This window comes from Gossypium hirsutum, chromosome A05, assembly GCF_007990345.1.
Source record: "Gossypium hirsutum isolate 1008001.06 chromosome A05, Gossypium_hirsutum_v2.1, whole genome shotgun sequence".
In the NCBI taxonomy this organism is placed as follows: Eukaryota; Viridiplantae; Streptophyta; class Magnoliopsida; order Malvales; family Malvaceae; genus Gossypium; species Gossypium hirsutum.
This window is the reverse complement of record NC_053428.1, coordinates 38,345,497-38,358,103: the sequence shown is the minus strand read 5'-3', so window position 1 is coordinate 38,358,103 and position 12,607 is coordinate 38,345,497. Positions and strand designations below refer to the sequence as shown.

Sequence of the window (12,607 nt, the reverse complement as noted above, 5' to 3'; positions counted from 1 at the left end):
TCACAAGTTTTTTTCCAAGGCAAAGGCTCCTTTACGACGGTTCTTTTGAAGCCACCCAATAAGGAGATTAAAAGCTTCGATCTGATCATTTCTCAAAGCAAGATGTAAGGCCGTCTCATTAAGAGCTGTCACATCTTCAATGCATTCAGGGCAAGCTTCAAGGAACTCGATTAACATATTAGAGTTTCCCATTGTAACTACGCAGTGCAGGAGTCATCCCTTCCCTTCCTTTGACACGAACCGGATCTTTATCGGCCTTCCACAGTCGCAGAACTAGCTTGATCTGCCCGTTTCTCAGTGCCAAATGCATGGGGCTAAACCCATCTCGGTTTAACTTCCTGGCAAATGAAGGCTTCAAGTTCATCATCTCCATTGCGAAATGAATTTGGCCTTCATGTTTAGCTATATGGAGTGGAGTATGAACGAAAGGGATCTGATCAATGTGGTCTAACGTGTACGGATCTTCATGAATTAGAGCGTAAAAGGCATCATCAATATTTCCTAATCGAGCTGCTTCACTCAACCTTGGATCGATGCTGATGGCCATGAATTCTAGTTTTAAGCTGCTAAAGGAGTGGTATTGAAAATGAAGAGAGGTGCTAAATAATAACGGCAAGTTACCTCGCTACCGATGGTAAATTTTCCTACACATGGCTACTTTAAGCCATTTAAGGTTTTTAGAAAAGTTCCAAGTTCCAAACTCAACTTTTAAGTACCCATTTGAACCTTAAAATTAAATTAAGGTATCAAAATGTATATTTACTCTTTATTAAAAAAATAAATTTATATTTTTGAAAGTAATTAATAATATGAAACAAATTATATTTGGATAATCCTAAAATCTTTAGTTATTAGCTCAATAAAATAATCTCGTATCATCAACTTTTAAAAATGTAAAAATATTATTATACATCCATCCGTATTTAATATATTATCTAATTTAATTTAATTTTAATTAAATTACTTAACAAATGAAAATTTTTAATAAATAAACCAACATGTTTCTTCTTTTTAGTTTTTTTTAATTTAACCATCTTGTGTTTCTTTACTTCTAAGTCGTCAATTATTTTTATACAGGCAATTTTTTACTTCTTTTAGTTTCAAGACTAAAAGATTTGCATGTGCAATGGATGAAAAGAAGAAGAAGAAGAAGAAGCCAATTTTAAAGATAAGATGAATCTTAAGGAGTTGGAATTGGTATGGGATCAAAATGATGATATAGATGGATATTCAAAACATGATAGGGAAGTAAAACAATAAGAGCCTCATACAAATCTTGAGCATCTTAAGTTATAAAGGCACGAGATTTCCCGAATAGGTGGAGCATTCTTCCTTCTCAAATTTAGTATCTTTGGGGTTACATGATTGTAATTGTTTATTTTCTTTGACATCGTTTGGGCAATCATCATCTTTAAAATATCTCTCCTTTTTTAGATTGAGGAGAATAGCAAAATTTGGTGATGAGTTCTACGAGAACAGACATGCTTCAACTAAACCATTAAAATCTCTTGCGATTCTAAACTTTATGTATATGGATTTGTGGGAAGAATGGTTTTGTTCAAATGATGAAGCTTTCTCTTGTCCGCAAGTGCTACGCATCAAAAATTGTCCAAAGCTAACCAAATCTTTTCCTACACACCTCCCTTCTTTAAACAAACTTGTGATTCCGCATTGTGGAAATCTTAGAGGTTTTCTTCCAATGGCACCTAGGCTTTACAAATTCAAGTTAAAGAAACGCAATGCATTGCAATTGATGCCATTGCCTTGTGGGCTACGAGAGTTGTGCATTTTTTGCCTTCCCATCAAATTAGATTTTCAAGTTATGTTTAATTTATGGAATTTTATTTTATTTCATATTACCACTCCTGTTGTAACACCTTATATTCGACCCCATCACTAGGTTCGAGCTACAATATGCCACTTCATCTCCAGAGCAATTAAACGTTCTTTTATACCAAATAAACAATTTATACTATTTATTAGTACTAATAAATATTTGCAATATGGCATTTAATCAAATTCAAGTTTTAAACGGGCTTACGAAACCTTTTATGATGAACCGAGGCTATCAAGGAACTAATATGTAAAGTTTCCAAAATTATTGGGATAGCGTTGTGGCATCGAATGAATCACGTCGTGACTTTGATAAATAGTGAGTGTCATCATGACATTAGAGGCCCATGGTCACGACTCCACTCTCTGTTAATTCACGTCACGACTTTGAAGATCTGTCGTCATGACATCATATTTTGTTTACACAATATCCATTAGTTACAAGTTCACAATAACTTAACATAATTGTTCAATTGCATATCAAATTTCATTTAGACCTTAACAACTATAAATACACCATATGCAATACCATTCACTTGTACTCAATTCAACATTTACTTTTCAAATTATCCAAATGACAATACACGATACAAATCCGGCTAAAACCTTTGATACATGCCATATATAAAAAAACATAAAGAACTATACAAACATTGTTAAGTTGAGAGCTACAATATGTATGTTGCTTCACTTTTCGAAACTTCAAAATCTACGAGAACCTGCGAATTGAATAAACAAGTCGTACGTTGAGTGATAATGCTCAGTGGCACTTTCATGATTCAAGTCAATAATACAAAAGCATTTGTAACGCCCTAAACCCAACCTCAACGTTATAGTCGAATTGTGGAGGTTACATCATACGTGAAACCACTAGTGCTTAATTTTGGAAAAAATATACTTTCAACTTAAGAAAAACCAACTTAAATAACTCACTGAAAAACAAATATATCAATTTCGAAACCCGTGAGTACTTTAGTGAAAACCACATTTAATTAGCTTTACTAAACATATCCGACTTATTAGTCCATTTGCGAGAAAAATGTTGTAACGTCTTAGTCAAAAACTTTGTAGCAGAAAAAGCAACGTTGTAGTGACTTAATCTCATAAAACTTTAACCATTAGTTAGTCATGTCGTCTTATCTTAAATACAGGTTAAATTAATTTTTTCGAAAAACAATTACCAAAATAAATTTAAGAGTCCCCAAACAAAATTAAAGTATCCAAAAGTCCGAAAAGTCTAAAAAAAGTCTAAAACGTACAAAAACTCAATGTGCAACCCAAAAATGTGATAATCCAAGCTCCAAAGTCGTCGTCTAATCCTAAGCCTGAGGATCACCGAAAATGAAACATACAAACACATGAGCTTTACGCCTAGTGTGTGATTTAACCCACGTAACATAAAAACATATAGAGTTTGTATCAGATCGAAATTTCTTATCATATAACATATTGTAGGTTATCATAGCCCATCCACTACACACCATTTCCAACCAATCAATCACACCAATTAGGACTACATGACTCCATCCATCTAATCACACCGAAAAGTGGTGGTATCCCACTATTAAATATGAGCTAAGCTGCCAAACATATAATATGGTTTAACCACTTAAATTGAAGTAATATTGCCTGAAACACTTCCTCCATCATCAAAACCCACCCCAATGCTTATGCAAAAATCAAAATAACATATGTACATATCACATAATTGAATCAGATATCATATCAGAACATATAACAGAACATGGATGCCACACATGCTTTACAAATATAGTCATGCTTTCAAAACTTATCAACACGTAGAATATACATGTAACTCAGTTACCGAACGTATCAACACATATACCTCACTTTGGGTCTTTTTTAAGCAAACTAGACCCCACGGAGGGTCTAATTACAAATTTCAGATTAAATTGAACCATAAATGAAAATTTCAGGAAAATGGGCCACACACCCAAGTGGTTTCACATGGCCCAGATGACCAACTCGTGTGGCTAACAAGGCCTACTTATCCTGCCCGTGTAGCCCACACGACCTACCTGATTTGCCCGTGTAATCACACACACTCATGTACCCCCCACACGACCTAACACATGGCTAGCCACACGACCATATGGTGCACACAGTCTACCACATGGCCTGCCACACAGTCATGTGACGCAAAATGGTTTCAATTTTCTAGCTATTTTTCCAAATATTTCAAATATACGCAGTGGTTTCGGGTTAGAAACACACACTTGATTGCTAATTTGATTGACAGCAACTAGGAACTCACGAAGCTACAAACAATCATTCAATCGCAACAATTAACTATCAAAAAGATCGGAACCATATCATTCGATAGTTAAGACTTAACACAAAATCCCCAAATCTGATTTTTCAAACCACTTACCATGAAGCTAATAGCCACCAAAGTCGTTCTTAACTTGTCGAGAAACCGTTAAACACCAAACGATTATCTCCTAATAACACAATAATAACAATACCAAGATTAAATTCAAAAAAATTTTAGCAAAAAATTATGCTAACTTAACCCAACTCCAACACTTACACACTTACCGAACTCGTCACAATTTCACAACAAAGAGCCAAAAAGAAATAGAACTATGGGCAGGATTACAATGAAATAGAAATAAAGCTTTAGGTGAACAAAATAAGAATTAGAAAACCTACGAAAAAGTGAAGAAGAAAATTTAGCAAAAGAAAATTGTAGAAAGAAAACCAAAGAAAGAAAAATAACGTGAAAAGCATTGGAGAGTTGGACATTTAGTGGGTGATGGAAATTAGGGATTTTGGATAAATTTAAAAAATAAAAAAATATTCAAAATAACTTAATTCAACCAAATCCCAACCCACCAGATTTACTAGAGTTCAAATCCAATTCACCCTTCAACAAATAGCAAATAGAAAAGTATTTCAAATTTGTGTACAACGAGATTCGAACACAAGACCTAGGGGTATCCTGACACCTAACCACTGAATCAGCATGTAACACCTCATACCTGGCCTAGGCAACAAAGCCAAGTCTAGAGAGCTACATCAAAAATCACTCAAAACATAACTTTCAAATCTTAGTTTAGAAATCTTTCCAAACCAACCAGAATTTAACAAGCACAACACATAGTACGCAATTTAGAATCTTAAACATCATATATCTTGAAACTACTAAAAATAAGCCAATGATAGCAATACAAATAATAAAACCACTAAGTAGTATGACCGAGCTCCCGATCCGCGAACTCGATCAAGTTTATGGATTACCTGTAATTCAGCCAACAAAAGAATTGCATTAATGATACTATAATGAAATAACTATATGTTCAAATAAATTTAGATTAGAATTTGTAAGGTCCCAAATTTGAGTTCAGAACAAAAATAGATCCAAAAGGTAAATCATTCAGCTTAATATATTGGAATAGTTCAAATAGACAATAAGCCAGATTATTCTCAGATATAGAGCAGACCAAATTAGATGTCATTTTTCCTATTCCCCACCTGCTACGCACCATCTTCGACCAACCCAACACACCAAATAGGATATTTAATACCCATCCAACCCTACACACCACATAGTGTTGGTATGACATGTTCCGATAATTGCAGACTGGCTACTACATCAGAATATAGATACCAGTGATTTAGCCACTATTTCAGAACATAATACTCCCTTCTTTGCTCAATTCCCCACCCAATGCAAATGTAGATTTCAAATAATATTTAATATGGTCTATACAACCATTCAGATATAGTTCATACTTGTACAGAATAAATCAATACCATTAATGATTTTCACATGCAATACACATACAAATTTTCAGTACTCAGTCTCAGATCATAGAATAGTAGTTTATACAATTTAATTCAGTTCATACGGACCCCATAGAAGGCCTGCATTCGTGTCAAACGACACTCGTGGCCCGAGGGAAAAATTTCATATATTAGTCCACATGCCCGTGTGGTTTCACACGGTCTGGATATCTGTCCCGTGTGGTTCCACACGCCCATGTGTTTGCCCGTATGTCTCACACGGCCCAAGACTTACCCGTGTACTCCTAATGCACAAACAGTGTGTTACATGGCCTAGACATACACTCATGTCCTTCGCCCCGTGTGAACTCTGCACAAAATATTCCCACACATGGTCTGGACACACACCCGTGTCCTTAGCCCGTGTGTCTCTAATTCATGAACAATGAGTTACACGGCCTGGCACATGCTCGTGTAGCATTGACAATCATGTTTTTTCGGCATCCAAAATTCATAGAAAATCAGCTTTCGATACGCACTTGAAGTAGTTTCAAACTAGGAACAACGTACAAGACTCACGAAGCCTAAAACAACCATTTAATAACTCAATTAACAAATTAATTAAACCGAAACACTAATTTGTAGTTGAATTAACCTCTGTCGAAACTTCAACATAAAAAACCTACATTCACTTACCAACAATCGTTCGACCCCCAAACCGAAATTAAATTGTCAAAGGAACACTCTTCACAAGATCTTCGCCTAAACGGAAATAAAATGAACTATTAACAAGAAATCTAGAAACCCCTACAATAACATTTAAACTCACGATGCAACAATGAAAACAAACGAAAACATAACAAAATAACAAGAACTTACACAAAACCCTTTAATCGAAACAATGAACAACACAACAACCTTGATTTAATCCACTAACAAAGTTACCAAGGTAATCAAACAAAAAGAAAGAAGAGAAAATGAAAGAAAGGGAAAAAATCAAAAAGAAAAGAAAAGGGGGAAAGAAGGAGGAACGTTAATAAAAAAATTAACTAACAAAAAGTTTTAAAGCGTTTAATAGATAACACACAAAAGAATATTTCTCTATAGACTGCGCAGAGATTCAAACATAGGATCAGGGAGTAAATAGATGCTTAACCTATGAACCAACAGGCTCATTCTTGACATAGATTAAAAGGAATTAAACTTAAGTCAATCATTCAAGAATGAAGATTAATCTAGACTAAAATAACAAAACTTCCTAAAGACGAGACTCGAACCCCAGATCTCAAACACACAAATAAAATTAATAGCCACAGATGCAAAGACTTAATTACGACAAAATTTAATAGTCAAACTTTCAAATTTTGGGGTGTTAAACAGCAAGCTTATTCTGTCATAATTTGAATAGAAATAAGATTTAAGTCAAAAGACTAGAGATAGGGATTAGCAAAAAATTAACAAAATTTCAAGGGAATGTCTCAAACCTAGAACCTTACACACACCACCCTAACACTCAACCACTGAACCGAATTAAATTATTTTTCATAATTTTCACAACCTTAATTCAAAATAGGGCATGACCATTCTTGATTTCACTAACCCAAGTTCTTCTAATCATGTTTTTGAGATGCGACAACATTTACATGTTAAAGATACAATCAATACATGATCAATTATCAACCATTTCAATTCACCTATTCATGTCTTATATACAAAAATAATGCACAATCCAATTTTACAATCCACATGCACATATACTACGATACTTACAATAACAAGTTACATTTTATCTATATATGTAAACATGAAATACCAATTTGGCACCTTAATGCTTCAACGGAAAGTCCAAAGTAATATGCAGTCAACGCTATCATATTATTCTATCACTTAGTGCATCATCAGAATATAACCGAAGTAATATGCGTTCAACACTATCATATCATTCTAACACTTAGTGCATCATCAAAATATAACCGAAGTAATATGCACTTAGCACTATCTTGTCATTCTGGCACTTAGTGCATTATCGAAATTTAACCAAAGCATACACCCGTACACAATCTAATCCTACGGCATACCAGCTATATCCGACTCTACCCAAACAATTAATATGGTACCTAATGTTCCAATTATACATCATTTATATGTCCACATATCATAGTTCCATACCATTTCCATTATCATTTCATATCACGAATCATATAGCAAGTTCATATCATGCTCGTTTTTACTATTCTCAAATCAATTCAATTATTTGCATTTAATATCGTCAAACAAAAATCAATTCATGAGATAAGTAATGATCTTACCTCAATAGTTAATATGCAACAATCATGTATTTATAACAACAAATATATATATTTATATTGAACCCAAATCATAAAAGTACAAATCAAATTTTCGTCACTCGTCTACGACTTTCGCTTTTCCTTTCACTCGAGATGATCCAACATCGTCTTTAGCTACGCTCGATGATTCAATCATAAAAACAATATTATTACACATTTAAATCTCATTCAAATACATAATTAACATATTTTACATTTTATTCATTTTAGTCCTTATACCCAAATACACATATTTTTCCATATATAACATTGAATTAAAATTTGATTTCACATTCTTTAACTAGGGACCTTATATTTCCAATCTATAACATAATTTCGTGATAGTTTTCAACTTATTTTATTTAGTCCCTAATTTCAAGCTTCACTTAATTTCTAACTTAGTCCTTGCTAAATATCATCTAGTTGAACAAATTAACACATGAGCTAGTTAGATTAAGTTCTCATGATTCAAATTCCATAAAAATATTAATGATCTAGCTTAATTACCTTGACAATTTGGATCAATTTGAAAAAGAGAAAAACATTCTCCTTTCTTCAACCATGGACGGCAATGCTCGGAAGAAAGATGATTCTTTCATTTTTTTCTACTAATGTGACGTTAACTTTAATCAACTTAGTTTATTATTTATTAATCATATTTACTTATTAATTAACCTCATTAATCACAAGTGGATGTCCATTAAACTCCACTATCTCATTTCAATTTAATGGTTAAGTAACTATTTTAGTCTTTTGGATAATTGCTAATTAGGTTCTCAAACATTTGTTAAATTAAAATTTAATAATAATTGAATTTTTATAATTTAGTCCTTGAACTTTAATTAACAATTTTCTCATTTAAATTACTTAATCAATCTTCAATATATTTTTATACTAACTTCATACATCTTTGTATTTAGTCTTATAAACTCAATTTGTGAAAATAAAAATTTGGAATCGCATTTTTCAAAATTGCCTAAAGTAAGTTCTTTATACATATTATTTCACCATCTAATTGCAAGTTGTAGTTCATGCATGATTGCCATTTATATATGTCTATGCTTATATGTTCTGCCTTTCCACTGGTGCCCATGTTTATTTGCTGCTTATATTATTTCACTTTCTAAGTTCTTAAATGTATTTGACCACACTCTTCACAGATATAATTTCTTTTTTCTTTTTCCTTTTATATTGCTTAAGAACAAGGAAATTAGTATTAAACTCGATCAATTGGCATGTGCGTTATTTATACAAGAATTCTCCAGTTTAGAAGAATCATGAGGAGAGAAAATCTTATCTGTTTTTTTTTTTAAATTTATCCAAGTAGGAAAATAATTTGCTATTAGTGAAATAAAATAAAATTTATTTCACTCGACGTGCATTTTTTTGTTCTTTTATATTATGGACCCATCATTACTGAAATTAAAAATACAGCACTTTATTATTTTTTTAAATCCAACAATCTCCCAATGGATATGTAGTCATTGACATGCATTTTTTTTATTGATTTATTTTTATAAAAATTATAAAAATTCATGACTTAAAAGCATATCTTTTGAGTTGATGACGAAGTCAAGGGTGGATAGGACTTCGAGTCTCCTGAAATAGAATTTTTTTTTATTTAGATCTTTTATAATTTATAAAATTTTACTTTGATCTTTTTAAAAATAATAATAATTTAATTTAATTTTTAAAAATTATAAAGATATAGGCTATTAAAATGATAAAATTTTATTTTTACTATCGTAATTTAATTTCGCCCAAAAAAATTTTTTTTTACTCCACTACTGCTTTAAAATACTTAGATTTAGGAATGAAATTATTAACCAAATAACCTTAATTTCCCTTGGATATTCTTTATCCATAATCTAAGTAAGGCTCACCAACTCCAATTATATCAAATGGGAATGATTTCATCTCTTCAATCGAAATATATTTTTTCATAGAAAAGAAATCATAATTTTAGTCCAAGAGAAAATTCATGGAACTTAATGTCCCATGTTAAATTGTTGTGTGTAGGCATGATTAAAAACTTAGGAGCTCAAATTGAAGATCTCAATTCCACACAAAACACTACTACAATTTTTACGGTTGCATTTCAAAATTTGTATAAAAGTTGTATAACACATCTAAATGTAAATTCACATCTTTTTACAATTTTAAGATTCATATTTTAATTAGAAAAATCATTCTTTCATACCATTTCAATTATATAATTATTTTAAAATATAAATTAATTTATACATAATTTCATTTTCACACTTTATATAACAAATAAAATACAATTTTACTCTAACATAATACTACAAATTTTAAGGTCAAAATGAATTATGAAAATAACAAAAAATAAGTTGTTTTAGAAATTGACTTTCCTCTTTAAAGGGCGTAAATCGTTTTCTAAAAAAAAAATTATGAATAACTTGATTTTTATATAAAAAAACTAATTTGACTTAAGTCAAATATTATTATATTAATAATAATTTTTTATTAAAAAAAAAAGTAATAAATATTAATTTCAAATATTATAATTCTCAATATGAATAAATATTCATAGTTGCATTTAATAATATAATAAATTATTATTGTAATTTATTGTTTTAACAAACTTATTTAATATTACAATTTCATTTTAATTATAAATCTTAACATTAGCAATCATTTTAAAATTTTAAATATTATTTTAATATTTCATTGAAAATATTTATATTAATATTTTAATAATATATTACAATTTATAGATATTTAGTAATAAATATTTTGTAGTATAAAATATGAATATATAAATATTAGTATTTATTTAAATATTGTTTAGTTTCATGTATCCCTCACAATTAGACTTGAGCATGAGCTAGGTACCGTCCAACCGAGTTGGACCAACCCAACCTGGGCAAGGTTTAGACAATGACCTTTTTGTTTTTAGACCAACCTAACTCAATTTGAGTTCAATTTAAATGATTTTTTAAAAAATATTTTATTTAAATCTAATTATAATATATATATCAATATAAAATTATATATTTTATTATTTTTTAAATGATAATACGGACATTTTCAAAATGTTGGGCTTAGGCCTGTGCTTGAAATTTTATTTTAAAATCAGGCTTCGATTTCATCCGACTCATGAACACATCTATTTCAAGCTCCAATATGCTACTATCTACTCTCATATATTTTAAAGTATTATATGTAACTTCAAATTAATTTTTAATTAGGCATTCATTATTATTAAATCTATATAAGATATTGATTATATAAAATAAATTTCGATTTTAAAAGGAAAAGACATATATAATATTTTGTAAAAAATATAATTTATATAGTATTTATTTTACTAAAATCAACTTTCAAAAATGATTTAAAGAAAACCTGTCCAACACCCAAAAATATCTTACGTTAAATTATCTAAATATAAAAAAAATATCAATTTTTCAAAAAAAAATAAAAATCAACACATTTTCCAAAAATAACTTCCCAACCTTTTATATATATAAAGCAACTTTGCTTTGCTTGGGTGTTAATACTTAAGTCCCTTTCTAAGCAACTTCCTCAACTTAAATTGTTTGCAATAATAATTAGATAATGTTTAGAAAGCCATTTAGTAATTGGAGTTGGTGTAATTACTTATAATTACACAATGGTGACATGTTTGGGTAATCATTGTAATTGGTGTGTTCTATTGAATTGGGTGTAATTGATGCACCCTAATTACACTTTTCAAATTTTAGGAGAAGATGAAAATTAAAGTAATTGTGCAAGTAATTGCATCCAAATCTGGTAACACCCCAAACTCGGCCTAGATGTTATGGCCGAATCTTGCGATGTCTCATGGAATGGAATTTGAAATCGCATTTATCAAGTTAAAACTGTTTTCGTTTGTATATCTCGAAAATTTCAAAATTATTTTCTCGTTAAATTGGATTCATTTAAAAATATATTGTGTAGCGGAAGCTTTTAAAAACGTGTTATTTAGATAAAATCATTCGCGTTTAAGAAATTATTATGTTTAGTAAAAACGTGTTTTCCTCGCAGTTCAAAAATTCATGAAACAGTTAAAATTCCCCCCCAAAAAAGCAAATAATCCAAAAGTCCAAATTACATAAAAAAAATTCTCAAAAAATAATAGGAATTAAAAACTTTATATGGTATTAAATCGGTTCAATGGTCATGTTGTCACTGTTGAGTCCTCCGTCGCACTGATTCGTCTAAGTTTGGGGATTACCTGTACAGATAAAACAGAAAGGGGTGAGTTTATGTAAATTCAGTGTGTAATCCCCACAGAAAACATGCATACAGTCAAACAATAGATTATCAGTCAAATGCAGTCTGGGCCTAAGCCCATTTCAGTTCAGTAGCAGTTCGGGCTTTAGTCCATTTCAGTTTCAGTATCCGATATGCATTAGGGCTTAAGCCCATCACAATAACAGAACCAGTTATACATCAATCAATAAACAGAGTCCTACCAAACCAGCCTCCACACACCATCTCCGTCTGTCCTTACACTCCATATGGGGTTCAAAACACCCACCCATCCCTACACTTCAAGTAGTACCGAATGCGGCATATAGTCAGTAAATTGCAGCTGAACTATCGGATAATAGGCTTAAGAGCCTTTCAATACACTTCCTCCAAATATCAATATCTCAACCCAATGCAATGCAATATATAGTATATGACATGCTAATACATGAATATCAGTTATA

General features: G+C 31.0%; 1 pseudogene; it reads right to left on the bottom strand.

The window, feature by feature from the left end:
* LOC121228926 (ankyrin repeat-containing protein BDA1-like) lies at positions 1 to 547 on the bottom strand (annotated as a pseudogene).
* Positions 548 to 12,607: the final 12,060 nt, after the last annotated feature.